The sequence below is a fragment of the Pan troglodytes genome, chromosome 4, assembly GCF_028858775.2.
Source record: "Pan troglodytes isolate AG18354 chromosome 4, NHGRI_mPanTro3-v2.0_pri, whole genome shotgun sequence".
Lineage (NCBI taxonomy): Eukaryota > Metazoa > Chordata > Mammalia > Primates > Hominidae > Pan > Pan troglodytes.
This window is the reverse complement of record NC_072402.2, coordinates 53,339,618-53,365,483: the sequence shown is the minus strand read 5'-3', so window position 1 is coordinate 53,365,483 and position 25,866 is coordinate 53,339,618. Positions and strand designations below refer to the sequence as shown.

Below are 25,866 nucleotides of genomic sequence, written 5' to 3'. Positions count from 1 at the left end.
AAAGTGTTCTCCCATTCTATAGGTTGTGTCTGTTCACTCTGATGATGGTTTCTTTTGCTGTGCAGAAGCTCTTTTGTTTAATTAAATCATATTTGTCAATTTTTGCTTTTGTTGCAATTGCTTTTGATGTTTCGTCATGAAATCTTTGCCCACGCCTATGTCCCAAATGAAATATGTGAATTTAATTGGCAAAAAGTAATAATAGAGGGGATTAAAATTATATAAGGAGAAAGGACTAAAACTAATAATCTTACAAATTTCAAAACAAATAGAATTTATAAAATAAAAAAAGTTGTAATTGAAATAAAAATTCTAATAGAATGGTTACAGAGATTAGGCACAGTCAAAAATGAAGAAGGAAGAAGAAGAAGAAGAAGAGGAAGAAGAAGAAGAAAAAGAAGAGGAGGAGGAGGAGGAAGAAGAAGAAGAAGAAAAAGAAGATAGGCGAAGTGGCTTATGTCTCATGCCTGTAAGTCCAGTAATTTGGGAAAGTTAGGTGTGGGGATTGCTTGAAGCCAGGAGTTCGAGACCAGCCTGAGTAACAAAGGGAGACCTGGTCTCTACAAAATATTTTTTTAAACAAATTAGCGGGATATGGTGATGCACACCTGTGGTCCCAGCTACTTAGAAGGTTGAGGCAGGATGATTGCTTGAGCCCAGGAGTTTAAGGCTGCAGTGAGCTATGACTGCGCTGCTGAAATCTAGCCTGGGCAACAGAGTGAGACCTTGTCTCTTAAAAAAATAAAAAAAACTGGTAAAAATTATTCATAAGGTTGAACAGGGAAGCAATTGAAAAGTATAAAAGGGAAACCAAGACAGTTTATAAGATCTTACATAGATCTAATAGGAGCTTTGGGGAAAAGACTCAACTTTGATAGTAATCACGGAAGGTTTCTTGGGGAAAGAAAAGAATAAATATAGAAGTGACTGGATGACTTAAGCAAAAATTGGGAACTGGATGACTTAAGCAAAAAATTGGCCCCTTGTCTTTGTTGCAGGACCCTAACTCTGAGGTTATTTTACATGTAACTGGAAATCCACAGAGAAGAATTGGCAAATGCAATCAAAATATATCAAGCTATATATAGCTAAAACCTGGGTAGACGTATTGGAGAGAAGCTTATCCTATAGCTATGAAGTCTGATATTTATCTTCTTTATGATTCTATATAATTAGCTGCATTTAAGGAAACAAGAAAACAGTGTCTCCTGAGTCTGCGTATCCATACACTTGAATACACTCCCAAATAAGCCCATTCAAAGCATTTTTAAAACGGTAATTTTGCAGTATCAGATCTTGTTTTTAATTAAGGTTTAACTTCCACCCTCCCTTGCATTGCATTGAAGGATTAGGCCAGGCCACATCACATCTGGCTGGGCCTGTGATGTCTCAGGGATTTATGAATGACAAGCTGTATTAGAACTGTGGTCGCATGCAGTCATCCTGAAATCAGAAGCTGAGTGCTCCCTTCCCAGCGGCGCTGGGTTTGGGGTAAACAGGTAATCAAAGGCAACACTATCTCTGCACTCTCTTTCTTTTTCCAGAATCTTGCTTCATGAAAATTCAGAACCTGAATCTTGTGGCCTTCTCTAATGAGTAAACCATCATCAAAGCCAAGTGATTTATTTCTTAATGTTGTCTATGAAGAGGGCAAGGGAAGAAAGAGGCTGGAATCAGTGTGAGAGAGAATCAGAACAAGACAGGAGGGCACTGCAAGTTCACCAGCAGGAGAGGCTGCCCTTGCACCCCGGCCAAGAGGTCCGTGGAAAAGCAAGGTCATGGGCTTTGTCTATCAGAGTTCTCGCTAATAAGCTGAAAAATATGCAAACTAGCGAGTTCACACAGAAGTTCAGACATTCTTGGGGCATTACTGAGAATTATTTTGAAAACATACAATAAGATTATTGAGGGGCTGATTTGTCAGTGAGCCGCAGCAGAGGCTCTGGGAATGTGGGAGCCTTTCCTGAAGCCGCCGTGGTGGCCGCGGGTTGTGCAGAGACACTTATCTCCCTGTGAACAGGGCTGTCTGTGTATGGTCTGTCAGACTGGCTGGGCAGCTGTCTTCCTTTCTTCAATGACTGCTGCCACCGAGGCCACCTCCGGCAAATCTCTTGAGGTCATGCCTTGGTTTCTTGAAGCCCCGGCATCTTGAAGCCCTAGGCTTTTGCCTCTTCCAGGAACAATATGCTGGAAAACAGCAAGGAGAAAAGCTGTTATACCAAGACTGATCTGGGAGAAACAGAGACCTAGAGATAGACACTAAATGGGACTGGGATAATAGCATGTGGAAGTGTTTTGAAAAGTTCCAAGTGCGACATAAACAAAGCTAATACTATTTCTATATAACAGCATGGCTTAATGGATCCACAAACTGTAAGCACTGGGCCATGGACAAACTGGTCCTTAAGAATAGAACCAATAGTACCACCTTTCCTCACTGCGCCTCATCCATAATTCAGCCTTGTGGAAATTCCACTAGACTTTGCGGTGTACCATACATATTTGGTAGCATGTGAGTAGAGTCAGAAACTTAGCATCAGTTATGGTCAGATAAGACAGATAAGACAGGAGGGAATAGAAAGTGGCATCTAATCGTTCACATTAATATGCATTACAATTGTCAAAGCACTTTTGCTTTGTAGCCTCACAACTGTGTGAAATAGTTAGGAGTTGTCATCTCTATTTTCCAGGCAAGGAAATCGAGACTCAGCCAGGTGCCCCAGTTCACCCCAGGTCACAGGGCTGGTGAGCAGGTCCCTCACAGCTGTGTTGTCAGTGGCCTCTAGGATACTCTGCAGAAACGTGGCAGGATAGCATTCTAAATCCAGGAATTTAACCAGTTGAACTGCAGGCAGAGCAGTAGAGACATGAAGCTCTTTCCTTTTCTGGGGCTCTCAATATTGCTGAAAAGCTGAGGTATGCCTGGGGAGAGGGTGTGTTTGACTCGCCTAAATTATACCTCACCTGCTATACCTTCTCTTTCAGAGCCCCGTGTGCTCGACAAAGGAGAGCTTGCTCCAGAAATTGCAACCTGGTAATATTTGGCACATTCAGCACTTTCCATCTAGATGTTATCTCATTAACCTTCCTGGTGTCCCAGGGAGGCATGTGCTACATGCAATGTTGCTGAGCCTCTATCGCTCTAGGAAAAGGTAGTCCGTTCTCCAGTCACCTCAGGATGAAGGCCTTTGGCTCTACAGCTATTTTGCCAGGTCCCAGGTGCTTTTAAAGGGAATAACCTGGGTGCAGGTGGCAAATGCTTTCTTTTGCTATTTTCTGAATGCAGGCATTTAGAAGTCAATTATTGCTATAAAAAGGGGGCATTTACTTCTCTATAATGTTACTGAGTAATGTATAGATGCTTTCTTTATGTCTGGCATTTAACCCTTATAACAATGTGGGAAGTAGGTATTTTTACTCTTATTTTATAGGAAACAGTCACTTAGAGATGAAATACCTTGCTCAAAGACACACTGGTATTAGGTGGCAGCATAGGGTTTGTTATGAGGTCTGGGTGACTTCTAAGCCAAGACTTGAGGTGCCAGCATCCAACTTACAGGGTTGTTCTATGCTGCGACCTCATGAGCTAAGGGAAGGAGTGAGGACCCAAATAACACAGCCTCACTGGCACCACCTAAATCCACAGGCTTCCCCACTGCCCACTGCAAGCTTCAAAGCAGGTAGGGGGCGGGGGTTGTAAAGGGAAGGCATGGGCAGCCTGAGACCCCAGACTCAGCTTCCCTAAGGTTGCTCATCCAATGTGGAGAAGGTCTTTTGAGTGCCTCTAATGTGGAGAGGTGTTTCAAGGCTCTTTGTGCTGTCAGGGCAGGGAGCCTGTGCCCTTGTGCTCCAGAGAATCAGGTGGGGCATGGTGGGATTCTCAGAAACAAGGCGAAAGAAAAAGAGAGGACAGGAGCTGGAGAATCCATGCTAAAGAAGAGGAGCAGGGGACTGGAGGGGGCCTGAACTCTGTTCAGTAAACGTTTACTGTTCAGTAAACGCTGTGATAGAAATGTGCCTGGTGTGGCTAAAAGAGGACTTGTTGATTTGTGAAAGAGTGCTATGTTTCAATATGTGGGGGCTGCATTTTAAGAGCTGTCCTACAAATTTTAGAAGGAAAAGAAATGTCCCACGGGCAATCTCAATCAAATGAAGTGGTGTATGCTTAATCAAATCAACAAGAATGGAACTTTTCAGAGGTTTTAAGATGCCTTTATTGTATTTATATTAGCCTCTGGGGTTAATGAGAAAGTCTTGCTAATAATGGTTTTTATATAAAATTGGTTGTAACATAAATTAAAAAGAAAAAATTTGGTTGTAAGAGGAGAGGTAGTTATCACTCAGGTTAATGATGACCCAGTGCCATAATTTCACAGCTGGTAAAATCAACTTGCAGTAGCATTTGAGTTGTTCCTTTAATCCAGGTCTTGGACACAGGAACCAGTGGCCATGAAGCAGAGCTGCTCCACACCGGGCTGCCTGGTGACTTGCATACCTTGTATAGAGCTTTTACATGGTCAGAGAGACTGACCATATCCAATACTCATTTTTACATTCTTCCATGGAAAAGTGGATTCAGATTAGGATCAGCCCTACTAATAAGCACCCCAGACATAATCAGCCACCTTCCCTGAGGCTACATTTCTCATACAATGTCCTTGTTCTGGGTATGTGACTAATCACAAAGCTCTGATAAAGTAGTGTGTGTTTAGCGTAAATTATAAACTGGATGTTGGGCTGACATTTTGGCCTGATAGAGCTAAAACAGGTATTTCCAGCTTTGTCAGATCAAACTTATCACCTAATGGATACTTTCGGAAGTCTGTAGCTGATTCCTCATCTACTTAAGTTTCAGTAGCTTCTCTTCTCCAGATGAGCATAAGATTACAAACTTCAAGTAGCCATTTGGTTAGTACCATTGCCATTAAGTAGGTGAACAATAAACTGCTCAAGGACTCATACTTGCCCTTTCTTGTCCTCTTCCAAAGGGACAGACTCTTACTCTCAGTAGCCCATATCAGTATTTGAGCATTCTTACAGGCACATTCTCCCTTAAATCCAGCCAGAGTCTCTCCTGCTTTAATTCCATTTCCTCTTTCACTTAGGTCTTCAGAAGTCTTGTAGAATAACAGTTTGACACCCCTCCCGTAAAACTCTCCAGGAGCTTGGAAACAGCAACCAAGTTCTTTCATAGGCTTCTCTACCGTAAGGTAAAACTTCTGATTCCTTTTTTTTTTTGACAGAGTCTCATTCTGTTACCCAAGCTGAGTGTAGTGGCATGATTTTCTGTTTCATCAGCTTTAGATAAGTCATAAGAATACTGCAGCTTCCACCTCCCCAGTTCAAGCAATCCTCCCACTTCAGCCTCCCAAGTAGCTGGTACTAGAGACACATGCCACCATGCCAGGCTAATTTTTTTATTTACTAAAAAAAATTTTTGGTAGAGACGGAGTCTAGCTATGTTGCCCAGGCTACTGTCTAACTCCTGGACTCAAGTGATCCTCCCTGCTCAGCTTCCCAAAGTGCTGGGATTACAAGCATGAACCACTGCACCCAGCAACCTCTGATTCCTTTTAACTTTCTAGTTTCATTCTGTTCCTCCTAGTAGAGGACTCCTGCATCTTCTCTGGGTTTCCCCAATCTTTATTAAAGTGTATAGGATTCAACTAAGGATTAATTATCTCTCAAAATGGAAGTCTCAGGCAGAGTGGCTCCAGCCCAAGCAAACAACCAAGGCTCTCTCTACAGTTTCTAGTAGGTTGGGGATGTCCCCTACTCATGTTGCAAGATGTCTGTCTGCAACAGTTCCAGACATCCCATGCAATACAACAATGCCCAGTGAAAAGAGAGGGTCTCCTCCTATGAGTCTCTCTGTACTATAAGAAAAGCCTTTTCCCAAAGCTCCCTAGGTGGCTTACAGTCAGACCTCCTTGGCTAAGATTGGGCCACAGGCCAAGGGCATGAGCCTGCCAAGACTGCCTGGACTAATAACCCTTCATGTCCCCACCCAGCCTGGCAAGGGGAGTTGTTTCCTGAGCACATGACCTTCAAACAAAATCAAGGCTCCACAAGCAAGGTGGAGAAGGGTGAGAAGGGGCAGTGTGGCTAAGTGGCAATCAGCTGTCTTTGTCACAGGGGAGCAAAAACGGGGCCCAAATGATTCTCCATAATTCAAAATAGTAACAATAACACAACAAAACAAGCAATTACTGAGAGCCCACTAAATACCAGTTATTGTGAGATCTAGCAGGTTCACAAAGATAAACAAGATGTGGTCTTTGACCTGCAGAGTTAGCAATCAAGTTTGGGAGAAGATACATCCCATATAATTCCAAAACTGTATAGTAAATGATAAAAGAGGCATGCATAGCGTGTTCTGGAAACACAGTGAATGGAGGCTGGCTGGACTGGCTGTAAGTGCTGAGAATGAGTTAGCTTAAGAAAAACAAGACTTGGGAAGAACTATGAGTTATGTGACTTCTGATTTTCTAATCTTTGTGTAGTATTTTATGGTTTTTTTTTTTTTTTTTTTGAGACACAGTCTCACTCTGTCGCCCAGGCTGGAGTGCAGTGGCGCAATCTCGGCTCACTGCAAGCTCTGCCTCCTGGGTTCACGCCATTCTCCTGCCTCAGCCTCCTGAGTAGCTGGGACTACAGGTGCCCGACACCAGCCTGGCTAATTTTTTGTATTTTTAGTAGAGACGGGGTTTCACCGTGTTAGCCAGGATGGTCTCGATCTCCTGACCTCATGATCCACATGCTTCAGCTTCCCAAAGTGCTGGGATTACAGGCAGTATTTTATGTTTTATTATTATGGCTCATCTAAAGTTGATGAAATAGAAAATCCTTTCAAGCCTTGAGGGTGGTGTGAATTTCAAGGGTCATTTCCTATGAGTTCATTTTTTCATATTTCGTGTCTGGACGAAATCCATTTTATGATGAGTGAATTCCATGTTTAAACAAGGAAGCCACTCATCCAGTAGGAAAATGTGTGAAGGAGAAAATGAATGCAGTCTTGATCATCATGATGTCACTGGTTCTGAAAATGGGCTTGTTTAAGTATTATGAGAAAACTTCAGTAATTTGGACTGAGGAGGAATTGGTCAGAATGAGTGAAAGTCATTTGGAATTATTAAAACACAGTTTTTATTACTTTAATTTAAGTCTAGCTTAAGTTTAAAATTGGATGACAGAGTTGCTAATAAGGAATGTGTATTAAATTGTTAAGAATGATTTCCTTAGCAAATTCACCATCTCCCTAAAAGTGCTCCTCAGATGGTAAGGGACACTAGAAAACAAGTTATTCTTTTCTCCTGTGTCTTTCTTTTTTCAAGTTTTTACAAGATTTACACTTCACTAGGAAAATTTGCTTTAACAAATATAAACTTTAGCCTGGTCTCTGTGGAGTTTATTATAGAATTAGGAAAATGTAAAAAGTAATTGCTTTTTAAAATCTTAGTTACAGAACTGGAGTTGTGTGTCCATGCTCTCACATAAGAATACAAACTTTTTTTATAAATCAATAAGAAAAAGATAAACATTGCAATAGACACACAGGTGAAAGTCATGAACAGGCAATTCAAGGCAACAAATCATATAAAATAGATTTCTTAATAATCACATAAATGAAAGTTAAAACAAAGTATCACCTATCAAATTGGCAAAGGTTTTTGTACAACATAAATAAAGTGCTTGTGCCCACGGCTGACGAGAGTATGGAGGAATGAACACCAAAGTTTTATTCTGTATACAGAGATGTATATATAAGGATGTTTGTTCTAGCACAAAAGTTTAAAATAAAATGTCCATTAATAGAGAACTGGTTAAATAATGGTGTAGTCACGTAAGGGAGTACTACGCATCTGTTAAAAAGAATTAGGTATGTCTCGATTCTTTAAAATTTTAAGATGTATTACATAAACAAACCAAGGGACAGAGCAGAATAAAAGTTATCTGTGTGTACATATTCAGAGATATTAGTAATTATGTTTTCTGGAAGGACATATGATAAACTATTACAGGAGTTACAGTGATTACTTCAAGAAAAGAACTAGAAGTAAATGGTGGAAGATTTCTACTTTTCATTTTAAACCTTTCTGTATGATTTGATTCTGTGCAAGGACTGCTTTATTTTAAAACATGAAATGTTTTTATAAAAAAGAAAAATAGGTTACATCTTTGCAGTTAGTTGACATGGAAAATATCTACAATATAAAAAGAGAAAGATCTGGTGCAGAATGACCAGAGTGTTATGACATTCCATTATGTTAATGATTTCATTTATATATAAATATAGATGTAGACAAATATAATGTTTGTATTAAAAAACCTGGAAGGGCCGGGTGCGGTGGCTCATGCCTGTAATCCCAGCACTTTGGGAGGCCAAGGCAGGTGAATCACTTGAGGTCAGGAGTTCAAGACCAGCCTGGCTAACATGGTGAAACCCTGTCTCTACTGAAAATACAAATATTAGCCTGGCATGGTGGCATGTGCCTGTAATTCCAGCTATTCGGGAGGCTGAGGCATGAGAATCGCTTGGACCCAGGAGGCAGAGATTACAGTGGGCCGAGATTGAGCCACTGAACTCCAGCCTGGGTGACAGAGCAAGACTCTGTCTCAAAACAAAACAAAACAAAACAAAACAAAACAAAACAAAACAAAACAAGAAAAGCCTGGAAGGATATATCTAAACTCTCATTGCAGCTGACCCTTAGAGGTGGAAAAGTGTTGAGATTGCAGAAACATTTACTTTCTCTGTACTCATTAATTTTGTATAGTGGGCTGGGCACTGTGGCTCAGGTATAAAATGAAAAGTAGAAATCTTCCATCATTTACTTCTAGTTCTTTTCTTGAAGTAATCACTGTAACTCCTGTAATAGTTTATCATATGTCCTTCCAGAAAACATAATTACTAATATCTCTGAATATGTACACACAGATAACTTTTATTCTGCTCTGTTCCTTGGTTTGTTTATGTAATACATCTTAAAATTTTAAAGAATCGAGACATACCTAATTCTTTTTAACAGATGCGTAGTATTCCCTTACGTGACTACACCATTATTTAACCAGTTCTTTATTAATCCCAGCCCTTTGGGAGGCTAAGGCAGGTGGATCGCTTGAGCTCAGGAGTTCGAGGCCAGCCTGGGCAACATAGTGAAACCCTGTTTCAATTAAAAAAAAAAAATGACTGAGCTAATTTTCTACACTGCTAGTAAATTATCAGAAAGGAAAACATAAATTTTTCTGACTGGGAGGAAAACTCAGAGAAGAAAGACTACCCAGCCCTCCTGTGCATGCTCCCATTTGCATGAAGCACTCCTGTCTGCCCTATGCAAAAACAAGGCTCGGTCTCCATCTCTCACCTGGCTCTTCCAGGCTTACTCTCACTCATTTCCCTTTTAAATCCCACCTACAGGGAAGCCTTTACAGTTCAGAGTGGGATAGGTAAGAAATCTCTCCTAGGATCCAGTTTACCTACCCGAGTCTTACCCAACTAGAAAAACTGGAAAATAAAAATCAAAAACAGAATGTTCAAACAGGACGCTGAAAACTAGCCTAACCTGTAAATGAAATCAGCACCTTTTAGAGCACCATGGATTGGTAAGAGAAGCCAGCAGCCAGCTGAAATGAAAGGAACCCTGGGCTGGAGAAACAGGCCCTGGCACTCCCAGGGACCATCTGTGAGGTCCCTCCACTCTTTGAGCCTCCTCATTTTTCTCATTTGCTCATCATATCTATTTCTCTTAACCGTAGAGGCTGCTATGAGAATCTGTGGGAGCAGAAGGTATGCTATGAAAATGAAAGATGATTAACCAATGCGTAAGCCCTGGAGGGTAAGGCTTGAATCATGGGTTCGTTATGAATATTGCCTAGGAAATCAGGAGAACCCAAGATGTTCATTAACCCTAATACACTCTGACATTATTAAGAAACTGCTATGACAACCCAATTCTAAAAATTCTTTTCAATTACTTTTCATATCAAGATCTCAAAAACCCTTAAATGTCACTTTAAGGTTTACATCATGACTGTACAATAATAGGTGTGAATGCTACTGGGCAACCAATGTATCCCTATTGACATATTAATACATGCTCCAGCATCTCCCCTCCTTCATAGATAATGAAAAGTTGTTGGTTTTTTGTTGTTGTTGTTGTTGTTACTGGTGAGAGCCACTATTACAGTAAAAAATAAAATAAAATAAAATCAATTTTTTAAAGGCAGCTCAGATGTGTCCCAGTGCTGAAATCTCAGTTGAAAGTATAAATCAGATTCCCAGTTTGCTGGGGAAACCAGAAGAAGAGGCTTGAGCAGACACACACCAGGGGAAGTGGCCGAGCAGAAGTTCCTAAAGCTCAGGCCACTATTAACCTCTCAAACAGTTCTTCTTTGCCATTTGTTTGAATCTCATTCATTATTACTCTAGTTACCAAACATTCCTTGTGCTGATTCACAAAACAAGATAATTTTTTGTAAGTTGAGAAAATATTTAAATGACAAGGTAGATGATGGTTATTTGCAGAATTGTGTTCCCCCAAAAAAGATATATTGCAGTCCTAACTCCCATCAGTCCTAACTCCCATACCTCAGAATGTGGTCTTATTTGGAAACAGGGTCTTTGCACATTTAACCGAGTTCAAGTGAGGTCATTAGGGTGGGCCCTAATCCAATAAGACTGGTGTCCTTACGAAAAGGGAAAATTTGGATACAAAGACAGACTCACACAGAGGGAAGAAGACACAAAGAAACAGGAAGAAGGCCATGTGAAGAAGGAGGATTTGAGGGAGGCAGCTAAGCCCAGGAGCCCCTGAGGCTGCAGGAAGCTAGGGGGGTCTAATGGCCTCCTCCCCAGCCCCTTCGGCGGGAACGTGGCTGTGACAACATCTTCATTTTGGACCTCTGGTCTCCAGAACTGTGAGACAATACATTTTTATCACATAGGTCTGCACCCATTTTGTGAGACTTTCTTATGGCAGTCCTAGGGAACTAATACATCTACTAAAGTCACAGTTCTTAACAATGGTCAGAAAGTGGAGTAAGAGTAAAACCTCAGCTGATTTCAGTGCGGGATGTTTGTGTGACGACATACATAACAGGAGCTCATGGCTTCTCCATTGCAGGGGTGGGTTTTTACTGAAAACGCTCAGCCTGGAGGTGGTTCCCTTCCTGCAGAGTGCAGAGAGCCAGTTAAACCCCTCCTTCAGCGGCAGGGCGGAGGGGAGAGGCCCAGAGCCCTGCCCATGCCAGCAGGGAGGGTGCTATCCTAAGCTAGACCAGTGCTTGGCTCTGTGCAGGAGCTAACACTGTGCACAGCTGCTCAAGCCCTATCTGTCACCCAGTAGAGACAAAGACAGTGACACAGCTCCTCAAAGGGGATGAGAGTCCTAAGCCCAGCAGCCAGGCAGTGACCCTTCTACACCAGCCCTAGAAGGTACGAATCAGAGGCCAGCGACGTCTCAAACCAACAGAAACAGAAAAACTCAAGAATATCAGTACCTGGACCCCATCTGGCCGTGGATTTTTTTCTTGTGTTTTATTTTTGTTATATTTCAAAACTTCTTTAGAGAGTAAAAATGAGCACTAAAACTAGAGTCCCGGCACATAATTTTTGCTTATATTTGTCGGAATATAATTTACTCCTAACTGTGTGTGTGTATCATTCTATTATATGGAATCAGTTTTTAGCTCATCCTTTTGTTATCTGTTGGAAGCCAGGAAATAAAAACAAAAATAAGCAGATATTGTTGAAGAGAGGACCTACGTGGACCAAGAAGTCCCCACATGACGGCAGCCCTGAGTGGGCAGAGCCTGAGACCTGGAAGCTGCCGTAGCAGGAAGGTGCAGCCCTCACTCAGACCCACCCTCAATCAGTGCAGGGTCAGACACAAGCCTCAGGACCTAGCCTTTGTTGTCCTTCCTTCAGCGACTCCTAAGACCCAGCTCCGCTCCCTTTCATCTAAAGAATAGGCCAGGGTAGGAGGGGAGGGATGACTGACATCACACAGGATGCTAGAAAATAATGTCATAAATTTGAGGTAATTTCCCCCGTTCACGTCACCTTAGAAAAAGGCCTTCTTTTGTCAAAATTAAAACCATTTACAAAAGTGCTGGTTTGTTGTTGTTTTGAAGAATGTGAACAGCTAGGTGTTTTCCCTGGGACTCAGTTTCAAAATGAACAAACGGACACCTGCCTGAAAAAGGAAAAAACGGAGTCAGCGATGTCATCATCCTTCCTCAGCAGCACTCCAGGTGAGAGGAGCCGCTCCTGGGTCCCACTGTCCTCAAACAGGGACTGCATGGTGCTTCAGAAGCCGCCCAGGCACGGGAGGGAAAGGAGGAAAGGTCAAGTTGTTTGTACATTTTGTCTTCTTACTATGACTGGGCTGGTAAAATTGTTATTCTGAGAGCTCCTTGTTCATCTGGCTTTTAAATACTTATTATGCTTTTTTTTTTTCTGAAGGGTGAGAGAGAAGCAAAATTTCCACATTGTGAACTGTCACGGATTTTTCCTGTGCAGTACAGAATGACAGCAAGGTGGTTCTAAAACATGTGATTTATTTATAAACATATATGGAAATATTTTTAAAATTAAAAAATGCCAAGGGTGAGGCTGGGTCATAGGCAACCATGAGAAGTAAGATGTTTGTTCTGGAGGCCGGTGTTAGCACTCTTCCACGAGTAGTTTTAGAGCAATCTAGGGTCAAGTGGAAACGTTCTGACTATACTGCCCTGCAGTTTTGTTTCAAGAGCATCTGGATCCCAGTTCCGGGGAAGCTGATTTGAGTTGCTCTGTGCTTGAAATACAACCTTGTTCTGTAGAGTTCCCAAGACGAACGCTGAGTGGGTAGTATTTAAAGAACAGCTTGGCAGTCCCTGTGCCCTGAGCCCTCACCTTCATTTCCTCCTGCTCCTTTCCTTTGTGCTGCGTCTTTCCCTTGCAAGGACGCACGCACGCAGACAGAGGAGGAGGCCAGCAGAGGATGGGGAAGTCGTTAATGCAACTAGCACACCCTTCCCAGGTTCACTCTGCCACCTTTCTATTCTTTCCAGTCTATTCTCACTACTCCATTCTAGTTGGGAGTGTTTCTTCAGTTGCTTTAAGTAGCGATGGGGAGAGGATGTTTGGTCAAAGGGCATCGAGATGGGAACAGGAGAATCAAGGAGAGGAAGTAAGGGGCCAGAGATAAAGAAATAAGAGCTAGGAGGAGGGAAGTAAATAGAAGCAAAGATGATGAATAATACCAGGTACACAATAGACAGGGAGCGAAATGAAAAAGGAGCGGTACATAGAGGTTGTGATGCAGAAAGGAACAATTCAAAATAGAAAAATGTAAGAAACCTGAAAACAAACAAACTTAGAAGCCCATACAGGAAAGCAAAGAACCAAATGGAAGTAAGAAACAGAACCCCAAACAGGAAGGACGTCTGAATGAGAAATGTGATTGAGGGAAGGAACAGAGGAGCCTTTGTGGTGTGTTTGTAGATTAGAGGGAAAACGACAGAACAGAGAGAATCCAAGAGTGTTTATTCCTTGCACCTGGCAAACAAAAAATTCATTATTTTTTAATCATGGTAGAAGTATCTCTAAGAGCACTGGGCCTTTCATGCTACCGGCCTGTCTCTTACTCATCTCAATCCCTTAGGATTCTTTTAAAAGCGTAAGGAAACCCAGCACAAGGAAAACCAAATTTCCACCCAGATGCTATTTATATGAAGCTTATTTTATAGAGGTGAGTCCTCATGGCCCTTAGAGTTCAAGCTGGGTTACCTGTTCCCGGTGGTGAATGATGTCCAGCTTTTTGGTCCCTGTAAATCCCAGGTAAATGACAAAGGTATCTCAGTCCCTTAAAAACACGGGTAAAAAATGAAATCATTATTTGCATGATTCTCATTCCCGAAGCCTGCCTTACCATTAATAAGTTAGAGTTTGCCTTGTAAGTTTAAATAATTTAGGAAATGGAGTAATAAAAAAAAGTAAGTAAAGCATAAGCCGAAAAATATAACACATACCCAGGAGAAGTAAAGATTAGTTATTTCATTACTGCAAATTGCTGTTACTAAACATTATGATAAATTACCAAAAAGATGCCTCTTCAACCCTTCTATAATTTCAGGTTATTAATTGTATTCACATACAAGTGATTCTTTCCTTCTATGCCTCTCTTGCCCTGTTTCTCTAATGAGGAAACAGGAAAAAAAATGCAGTAGATAAAATGCTTAAATTGAGGCTGAGGCAAATGAAAAAAGATATCAGAAACAAATAACATTATCAGCTTTTAGCTCCATAATAAGCTCTTGTTTATTTAGACCCTATTAATTTGGAATTTATAATAACTTGATGGGGACCTGGGCAGAAATTTTCCTTCCATTTAGCAAACCCTGTCTTGCTAAGTAGTGCAGAAGAATGATGTAAATGAGATTACAGGAGCAATGTTTGAAATACATCTTTGAGCACTTCAGGCAATCCCTTATATATGAATAATTAATATAAGAATACATATCATTCTTATCCAATAATTATCTGGCAGTTCAGAAGGAATTTGTTAGGTCACCCTGCAGAGTAACAAGGTGTGTGTTTGTCACTAAATAGCTCTATGACCATAGGCAAGGCACTTAACTTTTTCAGCCCTTATTTTTCTTACCTAAAATTGGATTGATAACATCAACTCTGCCTAGTTTGGGAGGTTGTTATGATCATGAAATGAGAGAATAGATGGAAATCCATTTTGAAATCCATAAGGGATTAGGAAAATCTGTATTATGTAAATGAGTTTAAAATTCATACTTTCTACTAATTCAATCCAACCCTCCCTCCGATGGTCTACACCGGTGAAGTTTTTATGCTTTAAACAGCTGTTACATAGCCACATGTTTAGCACCTTCAGCCATCACTGAATCTCTTTTATTAGGGAAACTGCCTAATGCATTGGTGTGTGTGTGTTTGTGTGTGTGTGTATGTGTGACACTACTCCTCCTCCGGCCCCTAACAGATCCTTGGAGTCATTCTTTGTGTTCTGAGTACAGTAAATATACTTCACGTGACACAACTGGAGAAAGTTATTGTACTTGAAACAGTCTAAGCTTTGGAGTCTGACAGTCTTGGGTTCAAATTCAAGATCTTCCACACAGATGAGTTAGCTGGAACAATTATTTCTCTGAGCCCCAGTTTTTTAATACAATTTTTTATGAAGCCTAAAAGAGAAAATGTACATAGCACAGTGTCTGGCACAGAGTAGGCACTTCAAAAGGATGATGATTATATGAAAGATAAGTTATCTTGAGGTGGTATTTGCATTGGAGAAAATATCTAAGACTCCCCCCTTCAAATCTCTGGCCCCTTATTGCAGTTTAGTTCCCAAATTACAAAGCCAAATAGACAGTCACCCTTACAATATCCAGTTTTTTTACACACAGATAACCTGTGTTGCTTTTGGTCAAATGTATGTTGCAAAGTATTAAAATAATGTCTTCTTAATTCTAAGAATCCTGTTTTTTCACATTTGGATGTTTTGGAAATCGGAATGAATTTTACAATCATTGTCAAAATAAACATGTCAACTGCTAGGTGGAAGAGTTGCTAAGAGGAATTGTCATTTGCTTGTAATAGGTGAAATCAGCCAAAGCTTTCAGAATAAAGGGTTTTCAAAGCCAGGAGATGTTGGTGTTTGTGCTTCATAAACAGATGTTTATGCAAAACATCTGTCTGTCAAGTGCTTTCAAAGAAGCTATTGAACTTCCTGCAAGAGGTAATCAATTAAGGGAAAAAAAATTAAGATCCCAGATCAGGGGTGCTAAAGAGGTCAAACTCCCAGGTGCTTTTATCAGTGTCACCACCTCTTCTTTGCAGCAACTGCCAATGTCCTGGTGATTCCAAGGAATCTTTGGAGTGTAGTTAAGATGGAGTGATTACATTAATAAAATGCATGCTGTTTTTTGCTAAAAAATGTGTATATTTAATGTAGCATTTCTTTTTTTAATATCTAATGATAAGGTTTGGCTGTGCCCCCACCCAAATCTCATCTTGAATTATAGTTCCCATAATCCCCAAATGTTGTGGGAGGGACCTCATGGGAGGTGATTAGATTATTGGGAAGAGGGTGTTTCCCCCATACTGTTCTCATGATAGTGCGTGAGTTCTTATGAGATCTGATGGTTTTATATGGTTTTATAAGATTTTATCCTGAGATCTGATGGTTTTATAAGGGGCCTTTTCCCCTCCTTTGCTCTGCGGTTTTATAAGGGGCTTTTCCCCCACTTTGCTCTGCACTTCTCTCTTCTGCTGCCATGTGAGGCAGGATGTGTTTGCTTCCCCTTCTGCCATGATTGTAAGTTTCTTGAGGCCTCCCCAGCCACGTGGAACTGTGAGTCGATTAAACCTGTTTCCTTTGTAGATTACCCAGTCTTGGGTATTTCTTCATGGCAGTGTGAGAACAGACTAATACATCTGAATAAAACTATATTTTAATTCAATAAATTAATCTCCTTTCTTCTAATCGACAGACTCAGCAGAGAAAATGTCTAGCTTTTTAAAATCATCTAAAAACAAGGTTAAATATAATTAAATTTATACTTAAGACATCTGCAGATTGCTGTATGTGTTATACTTTAATAAAACATTAAAAAATTAGAGATATGTGTATTTGTGTATTTAGCTTGAATAGTTGAAGATTTGTCAAAATATACACAGTTACAGCTTTCAAACTAATAGGTGTAACCATTTATAGAACACACTTTCTCGATCAAGTCTTGGGCACTTTACTTTTGTTATTTAATATTAATAATAACAGCTAATATTTATTAAGCACTTACTATGTGCCAAACATTTTCAAGGGGTGTTTCATCTCCTTTAACTTTTAAAAGACTAATTGAGGTGAGTATTATTATTGCTGACTATATCAGATGGGTATTAGTTTTACAAAGATGGAAATTCATATATAAGGCACATATAAGTTACTTACTTCATGAAATCACACAGCTAGAAAGTGGTTGGGGAAAAACTAGAATCCAGAAGCTTGCATTTACGTATTTCTTCACAGGCACCCTAAAAAGTACATGACGGGTCATACTGTCCTTATTTCACAGACAAGCACCCTGAACCTCAGAGAGGTTAAGTGATTTGACCGTATCACACAGCTTGCAAGTGGGAGAGCCAGGATTCTTAACTGAGCCGGTCTCCAAATAGACAATGCAATGCTTTTTTTGGAGATCATGTTCTTCAGACATAGGTTTCTTAATATCACCTCCAAATAAGCCAAAGAGTGAGAACCCAGGGGTGGGGAAAAGTGGGGAGAGAAGAGAGCTGAGGAAGCAACTCTTAGAACTTCCAGGGAGCTGTCACTGATGTCTTTAATCCAGTCTGTCCAGAAACTGCAATTTTCCTCCTTTTTCAGTTACTATGACTATGGGTGCAGTTGCCAATGAAATTTAATTCACATTCATTGAGATATTAAGTCACAAATTTTCTCTAACTCAGAAGTGTATTTTCCTTTCTCCCTTTTTCCTTTCTGGTTAGCGCCAATACATCTGCTCCCCTTAAGAAAACAAAAGAGCAATAGTGGACTTTAGGAAGCATACTCCTCAAACATAGGAACCCACACAGGCAGCCACTGTTGTCTTGTTTAAAGAAGGGGGTGGCTGAGTCCTGCCCCTCAGTGCCAATCTGGAAGGTTAGGCTTCTTTTAGCTTCCTCTATGTCTTGTTATTTGTAAATTAGTACCACCCTTTTAGTTTCCAACTACACACACACAAAAAAGCTAGCTTCAACAATAATTAATTTGGGGCCATTTTAATTGGCTGCAATTTTCCTTATTAGGAACTGAAAATTATGATTGGGGTCAGTTCCACTGTCTGTGAAAGAAAAGCTTCATTCTTCATTCATTCTCACTCTCCAGGCCCCCTCCAAGACAGTCACAATATTGGCTTAGGAACTTACAGTGGAGGAGACGGTATTGAAATTCAGGGTACTATTTTGGTATTTTTAGCATTTTAGAAACCATCTCCTACATTGTAGCTTGAGAAATTTTGAAAGACTTCTCTGAAAGTTGGTTTCTAGAGACAAAGAGGAAAATAGATATGAAACAATTTTACAAAATTGCTGATGTTTTGGAGAAGTTAATAGACTACAGTAATTTTTATCAGTAGAAGTATATTCTCATTTCCACGTGGTTCACTCTATAAATGTCTCAGGAAATAGTTTATGTTGTAAAGAAAGGTAGTACTTTAACGTCAGCATCTACCTAAACAATACAAGTTAAAATAGAAAGAAGGAAGGAAGGGAGGGAGAGACAGAGAGAGAGAGAGAGAAAGAGAAAGAAAGAAGGAGAGAAAGAAAGAAAGAAGAAAGAAAAAGAGAAAGAAGAAAGAAAAGAAAGAGAAAAGAAAGAAAGAAAGAAAGAAAGAATTCAGTTAGACCTCTTATTAATCTTTATGAAAAAAACAAGGTTAAAAAAAACTTGCCACAGTCCATGGTTTTTGAATGTTTGAATGTTGTAAATAGTGGGTTATTGGGTGTGTCATTTTTCTCTTTGTGTTCAATTTCCTTTTCAGCTGTGACATAGTGATATGTTTACCACCTTCAGCCATCAAGGCAGTTGAAAAATAAAATAATCTGCCTCTCTGAATTTTAGTTTTGGGTCTGTACCCCAGTACCTGTCAATGTCAAACCTCCACAGATGCCAGATTCCAAGCTTGAGCCTCCACTCAAAAACGAAGGAGTTGGGTAGGAGGTGGGGACAAGAAATTTAAAAAAAATTAAGCCAGTGGAATCTAAAAGCAGTGGTTATGAAAGTTTAGTTGGAAAATGCTAGATGGACCAATGCATTTGAGTATCAGGAGTGGTAATGTTAATGCCTCCTTCAATAATGATTTCTGTAGTTTAAGCCATCACCCACCCATGGAAACTCCATAGACAAAAGAGTCGCTCAGCTGGTCTAAGGTAAGGGCCCTGCTTAATAAGGCAAGGTGGGTCTGTTTTTGTCTAGAACTCCTAGACAGGCCTCTTTTTCAGGAAAAGAAGAATCTTCAAAGTATCAAGAAACATGAAGCTACTTGCTGAGTCTGTAAGATCTTCTTTAGCCACAGCTACATTCATGCAGTGGGTACATGGATGCATAGAGTGATAGCCTTAGACAGTGCTAGGTTCCAATGCCTGCCTTGCCACTTTCTAGCCCTGTAATTTAGAGAAAGTTACTTAAATGACCCAAGCCTCCCTTTTGTCATCTGCAAAGTGGGGATAATAATGGTCACTACTTATCAGGTATGGTAAGGGCCAAATGTCACGTGCACCTGGCATGTCTCCTATGCTAATAAATGCTCGAAATGTGTTTCTGTCCTTTCACTTCTTAGGTCATTTTTAACTGTATGATTTGTATGTTGTGATAAGATCATTTACAAAACAGCTCACATCTCTTTGACATTTCATATGTAACAGAAGCTCCAAGTTCTGCCCTGAGATAAGGTACTTTCTTGGCTTCCTATTGAGGAGTTTAGGGTATAACATGGCTTCCAGGCCCTGAACCTTCTCTGTGGAACTGTGGGAAATGCCACAGGTGGGAGCCAGTTACCTGCTGAGAACAAGGATGCTGCAGCCCCACCCTGCTTCCTCACCCTCCTGCCCTCTGGCCCTTTGGCCCAGGGTTAGGTGCGGACCAGGAGAGTGGCTGGCAGGGGGCGATCCCAGTGTTGACAGTCCGTGTGAGAAGGTGCCCAGCTTGGGGCAGGTAGGCATCAAGAACTGCATCCAGAATGACCAAGTAGAGTAGACCAGAGATGGGGTGGTCCACTCCAGGTCTGGAAGGCCACACCATGTAGATCAAGTAGAGGACACTTGTGCCCACAAGTAAACACCAAGATCCAGCAAGGAGGCTCTGAAATCCCTTCCCCAGGGCAGCCAGGTGTCGAGGTCTGAGCTGACTCAGAGCTTCAGGGAGCTTCACCCACTGCCAGGGACTGTTTCTATTCCGATACCTGCTCCTCCACAGGCTTCTCCCCACCGTCTCACAGGCCAACAATGCAGACTCCGAGAATGGGGATTTCCTTCCTTCCCCTTCTGCCTTGCAGGCCTCATGGAACTGTAAACCTCTTGGAGAAAGAAATCACAGGCCAAGGCTGCAGACATCAGTTCAACTAAGAGATGTTCAATTCAAAAAGAACCTACAGGGCTCTGTCTGCAGCTCCTCTGCAGAAATGGGGGACCCTGGTGGGTGCCCTGGAGGCCCAGCACTCTTCAACCTTTTCCTCTTATCCACTTCAATCTTCTCCATTTTTAAAAATCAATAGGAAAAAGACCAATGACCCAAAAGAAAAACGGGCCGGGACATGAGCAGGCAGTTCACACACACACACACACACACACACACACACACACACACAAGGAGACAAAATTGGCCACTAAATATTTTTAAAATTCTCTTCCTCTCAATTTAAAAAACCCAAAGCAAAATAAGATTTCATTTTCTACTTGTCAGGCTGAGTAAAATAAAAAAGATATTTACTAATACTTTGCATTGTTTATGATCAGGAGGAGCATAACACAATGTAAATAGCTACAGTCTCTTCAGAGGGAAATTTCAAGGCTACATATTTTTCCTATGTATATGCTCTTAGCTGTGAGCCCAAAAGTATGCACAAAGAACCAGTTAAAGAAAGCATGGTTCATAATGGAGTAGATTTATTTGTGCTCATGTGGCACTATCTCCAAGACATGATATTAAGTGAAAAGGAGTGGGTCAGAGCAGGGCATAAAATATCTCTGAAAGAAGATACAAGAACCAACAGGCCATGGTGGTTGCCTCCAGAGAGAGGGCTGGAGGGCTGGGCCGCTAGGGTGGAGCACAGACTTACATTTCACTATACTCTTCTGGATTTTTTTTAAACCATAGGTATGTATTTCTATTTTAATTAAAAATATACTACTTATTTTTTTAAAGAAAACTTTCTCCATTCTCTTCTATCCCTCTATCCTGTCCTGCAAACTTCTCCCTTAGTCTCTTTTCTTCTCTCTCTCTTTTTTTTTTTTTTTTTTTTTTGGAGACAGGGTCATCTTACTCTATCACCCAGGCTAGAGTGCAGGGACATGACTGTAGCTCACTGCAGCCTTGACCTCCCGGGCTTAAGCAATCCTCCCACCTCAAACTCCAGAGTAGCTAGGACTTCAGATGTGTGCCACCATGCCCAGATAATTTTTTAAATTTTTCATGGAGTCGAGGTCTCACTATTTAGTCCAATTTGGTCTCAAACTCCTGGTCTCAAGCAATCCTCCAGCTTCAGCCTCCTACAGTGCTGAGATTACAGGTGTGAGCCACTGCACTTGGCCTCCCCTTCATTCTTTTTTTTTTTTTTTTTTTTTGAGACAAGTTCTCCCTCTGTTGCCCAGGCTGGAGAGCAGTGATGTGTGATCACTGTTTACTGCAGCCTTGATATCCTGGTCTCAAACAATCCTCTTGCCTCAGCCTCATGAGTAGCTGAGACTACAGGCATGTACCACCAGAGATGGGGTTTCACCACATGCCCAGGCTGGTGTTGAACTCCTGAGCTCAAGAGATTCACCCGTCTCAGCCTCCAAAAGTGCTGGGATTATAGGCAGAAGCCACTGAACCTGGCCTCTCCCTCTCATTCCTGACAGATTATCTTGCTTTCCATTGACATAGAAAATGAAAACATCAGTGAGAACATCTTCAACTCAGTGCACAGCCAAGACTGTACTCTAACTGCACCACATCCATCCTTTCTACTTTATTTTCTTCTCCCAGTCCCTGGATGCCATCCATAGCAGGACTTTGTCCCTCTTTGGTGAACCCTCAGCCCCTCTCTTTATTCTGGATTTTTTCATTGATATTCAAATTCACCAGTCTCCCAGTTCCTAAACCACCTGTCGCTGCTGCTCCTGGACTCTTTAGTCCCTTTTGTGGTTAATCTTCTTGAAAGGGTTGTCTACATTGCCTATTATTTGCTCCTCTTCCTTTGCTCATTCTGCAGTCTGGCTTCTGACTCCATCCCCACCCATCTTACACCTCCAAAATCACATGTGACCTGCATATTACTATTATAAAATCACTGGACACCTCTTCTTGAACACTCTCTTCCACTCCTTTAACTAGCTTCAGTTACCACATCTATATTTTTAGTGCAGATTCATCAACTAACTCACTCTACACTGGTCATCTGCTTTAGATGCCCCACAGACACATCAGCCTCAGCACCTGTGTTCTCTCTTTCAGTGAATGGTGTTGTCATCCAAGCCAGAGAGTTGGGAGTCTTTCTCTCATCTTCCCCTTCCCCTGCTCTCTATAGCCAGCCTTCCAGTTGTCATTTGAATCTGCCTTCTCAGCTACTATCCTAGTCCTTGCCACCAGTTTCTCTGTGTCTTTACAACAGCTGATCTCTCTGCCTCCAGCCTTCCCCTCCCCCATCAATTCTCTACACTCTTTGCTTTGACCCTTTCAATGGCTCCTCTACCCTCAGGATAAATCCCAAGTTCCTTAACACGGTTACAAGACCCTGCATGACCTCATCTTATTCACCAACCATCTTTTGCATTCTAAGATCCAGCCTTACTGCTTTCATTCTTTAAATACTCTATATTCTTCTATACTCTGAATCTCAGAATGCAATGATCCTTCTGCCTAGAAAGCTCTTTTCTTTTCTCTTCTCCTGGATAGTTTTTCTTCATTTTTCATGTCTCAGCTTTCATCTGTCTTCCTCCAGAAACCCTGGTTTGATGAGCTTCACCCTGGGTTAGATGTTTCTCCCATAGCATCTTGTGCTTCCTCTTTCATAACTATCATTGCCCTGTAATGAATTGCTTCTTTAGTTCTGATTCTTCCACAAGATTGAAGTTTAAAATGGAGCTTATGGCTGGGTGCTATGGCTCACACCTGTAATCCCCAGCGCTTTGGGAGGCTGAGGTGGGCAGATCACTTGAGCTCAGGAGTTCAAAACCAGTCTGGGGCACATGGAGAAAACCTGTTTCTACAAAGAATGCAAAAAGTTAGCCAAGCATGATGGTGTGCACCTGAAGTCCCAGCTACTTGGGAGGCTGAGGTGGGAGGATCACTTGAGCCTGGGAGGTGGCGGTTGCAGTGAACCCAGATTGTGCCACTATACTCCAACCTAGGCGGCAGAGATAGAACCTGTATTAGAAAAAAAAAAAAAAAAAGGAGCATAGCCCTCCTGGTACACCACTCTGGCACATAGTAAATGCCAAATAATCATTGTATGAACTGATGAATGCACGACCAACCCCCATTTCACAGTGTATTTTAACAAAGAAACATACACAGAGCCTTGCTGCCTTTGTGGAATCACCAAGGGAAAATAGCTCAGCCAAAGGTACTCTACATAGTTATAATTCTAATTCTGACTAACTTGTTAGGGTTCTCCCTCTGGTGATATATTGTAGAATTTAAAACATGTTTGCAATAATGCATGCCTTCATCTTCCCTTTAAAAACTGTGTGTGTGTGCATGTCCACGTCATTGTGTCAGAGAATGGGTTTGCCAAATAGGCCTTTGTAGTCCAGTAGTTTGAACTATTAGATTACTAATAGAAATCTATGAGAAGATTGTTCTTCAGCAAGTTTTCCAGTAAATTATCTCTAGGCAAGAATGTAGCAACTGGGTATTTTAAAATGTATTTTTGTAGCAGCTATTGACAAAGTACAGCCTGTATTGCTTAAGAAATTTTAACATGTAGACATCTAAAGTGCATTGTTGAAATAAAATGATACATACATTCCAAGGGTCAAGGCTGACCAATGTCAGATTTAAGAATGTCAGTTGGCAGAAGTGGAGGAATTTGGGAACTAGAAAACATGGCTATTTGCTCAGGTTAATTCTGAAATGGGTGGAGGGAGAATCAATGAGCATGTGAATCCAAGCAGTCTTCAGACAGAATTTTTAGCAGTGCACTCACAGTGAAAGTAAAACCTTTAGAAACTAAAAAAATTAAACATCAAGCTGAACAAATAAATAAAGCAGGAACAAAACTGGCATAGGTCTGGTTTTTTAAAGAAGAGAACCAAAGCAGGCAGTTCTTAGCTGATCTCCTGGAATTCCTAGTAAAAGAAAGAAAGAAAATAAGGGTGCCCACACTGGATTATCAAATCTGTTTTCTTTTCCTTAGCTCTAGGGCTGTACAGAAGCCTCCATGCTCTTGGATATGTGTGCCACCTCAAACCCAGCCCCTCCCAGACACTTCAGCCCCTGAGCTGCACCCCCACCTGGCTCTCCTCCTCCCTCCCCTACCTGGCTCTCCCTCCCTCTCTCCTACCTGGCTCTCACTCTCCCCTCCCGTACTGCTGGTCTGGGTGTTGTCAGTTCTTTCCATTATTATGGGTCTGTCCATGCCACCACCCTGATGCAAGCCCCTACTGTCTGCTGCCCAGCCTGTGGGCAGGAAGGAGCCCCTGGGATGTAGTAACTAAGCTTCAGGCTCTAGCCAGGGACTACCAGGGTCTCAGCTTGGTTCTAGCACTTACAAGCCAACCAATGCTGGTCCAGTGATTCTGTGTCTCAATCTCCTCTTCGGTAAAAGGAGAGGGATGATAGTCCCTGGCCCACAGGGCTGTGTGAGGACTGAAGGAGGCGATGTGTATAAAGGTCACAGACCAGTACGTGGCCCAAAGTAGCATGCTCTGTACACACCAGCTACTGTTATTTCTTATTATTTCATTGCTCCCTTTCTTGCCTCCCTTGAATCCATTTTCCTGCAGTTATCACTTTCAAATAAACTCTGATCATAACACCTTCCTGCTGAAAACACTTGCAAAATTTGCCCATGATTTTTAGGAACAGCCTAAATCCGTAAAAAGGCCTCCAAAACTGGGTGTGGCCTGGGCCCTACCTCCCTCTCCAGCCCCATCTTGCACCCTCTCCCCTTTGTTCTCAGAGCTCCAGATGCCTGGCTGTCTTTCAGTTCTTCAAACTAGAGGAGCTTCCCTCCACCTCAGGGCTTTACACAAGCTGCTTCCTCTGCCCGGAACGCCGACTCATCCTTCCCGTCTCGGTGCGAGCCTCATCACTTCCTCAGGGAGATCTTGCCCAGCCTCCCTCACTAGGTCAAAGCAGGCTGTGGCACCAATCATACTTCTCCTTCAATGGCGTTCCTCAGGGTCACCATCTAACACATTTGTGTGGTTACTAGATCAACACCGCTCTCACTGCTACAGTGAAAACTCTGTGAAGGCAGGGAGCATGACTATTTTTTATTTATTCCAACCCTCAGAGCCTAGAGTAGTTCCTGAAATGCAACAAAGTAGGTGCTTTGAAATAAGGAAGGGGCTGGGTGAGGTGGCTAACACCTGTTACCCCAGCACTTTGGAAGCCGTGGTGGGAGGATCATTTGAGGCCAGGAGTTTGAGACCAGCCTGGGCAATGTAGCAAGACTCCATCTCTACAAAGAATTTTATTTTTATTTATTTATTTTTGAGACAGGGTCTGGCTCTGTCACCCAGGCTAGAGTGCAGCAACACAGTCACAGCTCACTGCAGCCTCAACCTCCCAGGATCAAGCAAGCCTCCCACCTCAGTCTCCCAAGGAGCTACGACTATGGGTGTGCACCACCACGCCCAGCTATTTTTTTTTATTTTTCTTTAGGGACAGGGTGTCCCTATATTGCCCAGGCTGGTCTTGAACTCCTGGACTCAAGCAATCCTCTGGACTTAGCCTCCCAAAGTGCTGGGATTGCAGGTGTGAGCCACTGCACCTGGCCTGCTATAAAACATTAAAAAATTTCCTAGGCATGGTAGTGCATATCTGTAGTCCTAGATGATCCCTTGAGCCCAGGAGGTTGAGGCTGTAGTGAGCTGTCATCGTGCCACTGCACCCCAGCCTGGGTGACAGAGTGAGACCCTGTCTCAAAGAAAAG

General features: G+C 41.8%; 1 long non-coding RNA gene across 2 annotated transcripts in view; it reads right to left on the bottom strand.

Annotated features, from left to right (window-relative positions):
- Positions 1-757: 757 nt before the first annotated feature.
- The window catches only part of LOC134810078 (uncharacterized), a 52,923-nt gene continuing 27,814 nt past the window's right edge, over positions 758-25,866 (bottom strand). The window contains exons 2-3 of one of the 2 annotated variants that reach the window (XR_010157233.1): positions 13,772-13,847; positions 758-2,187 (exon numbers count right to left, since the gene is read on the bottom strand). This is a non-coding gene — a long non-coding RNA (uncharacterized LOC134810078). Of the gene's footprint in view, positions 2,188-12,202; positions 12,306-13,771; positions 13,848-25,866 lie in introns of those variants that run through there. The other variant, XR_010157232.1, reaches the window with a different exon arrangement.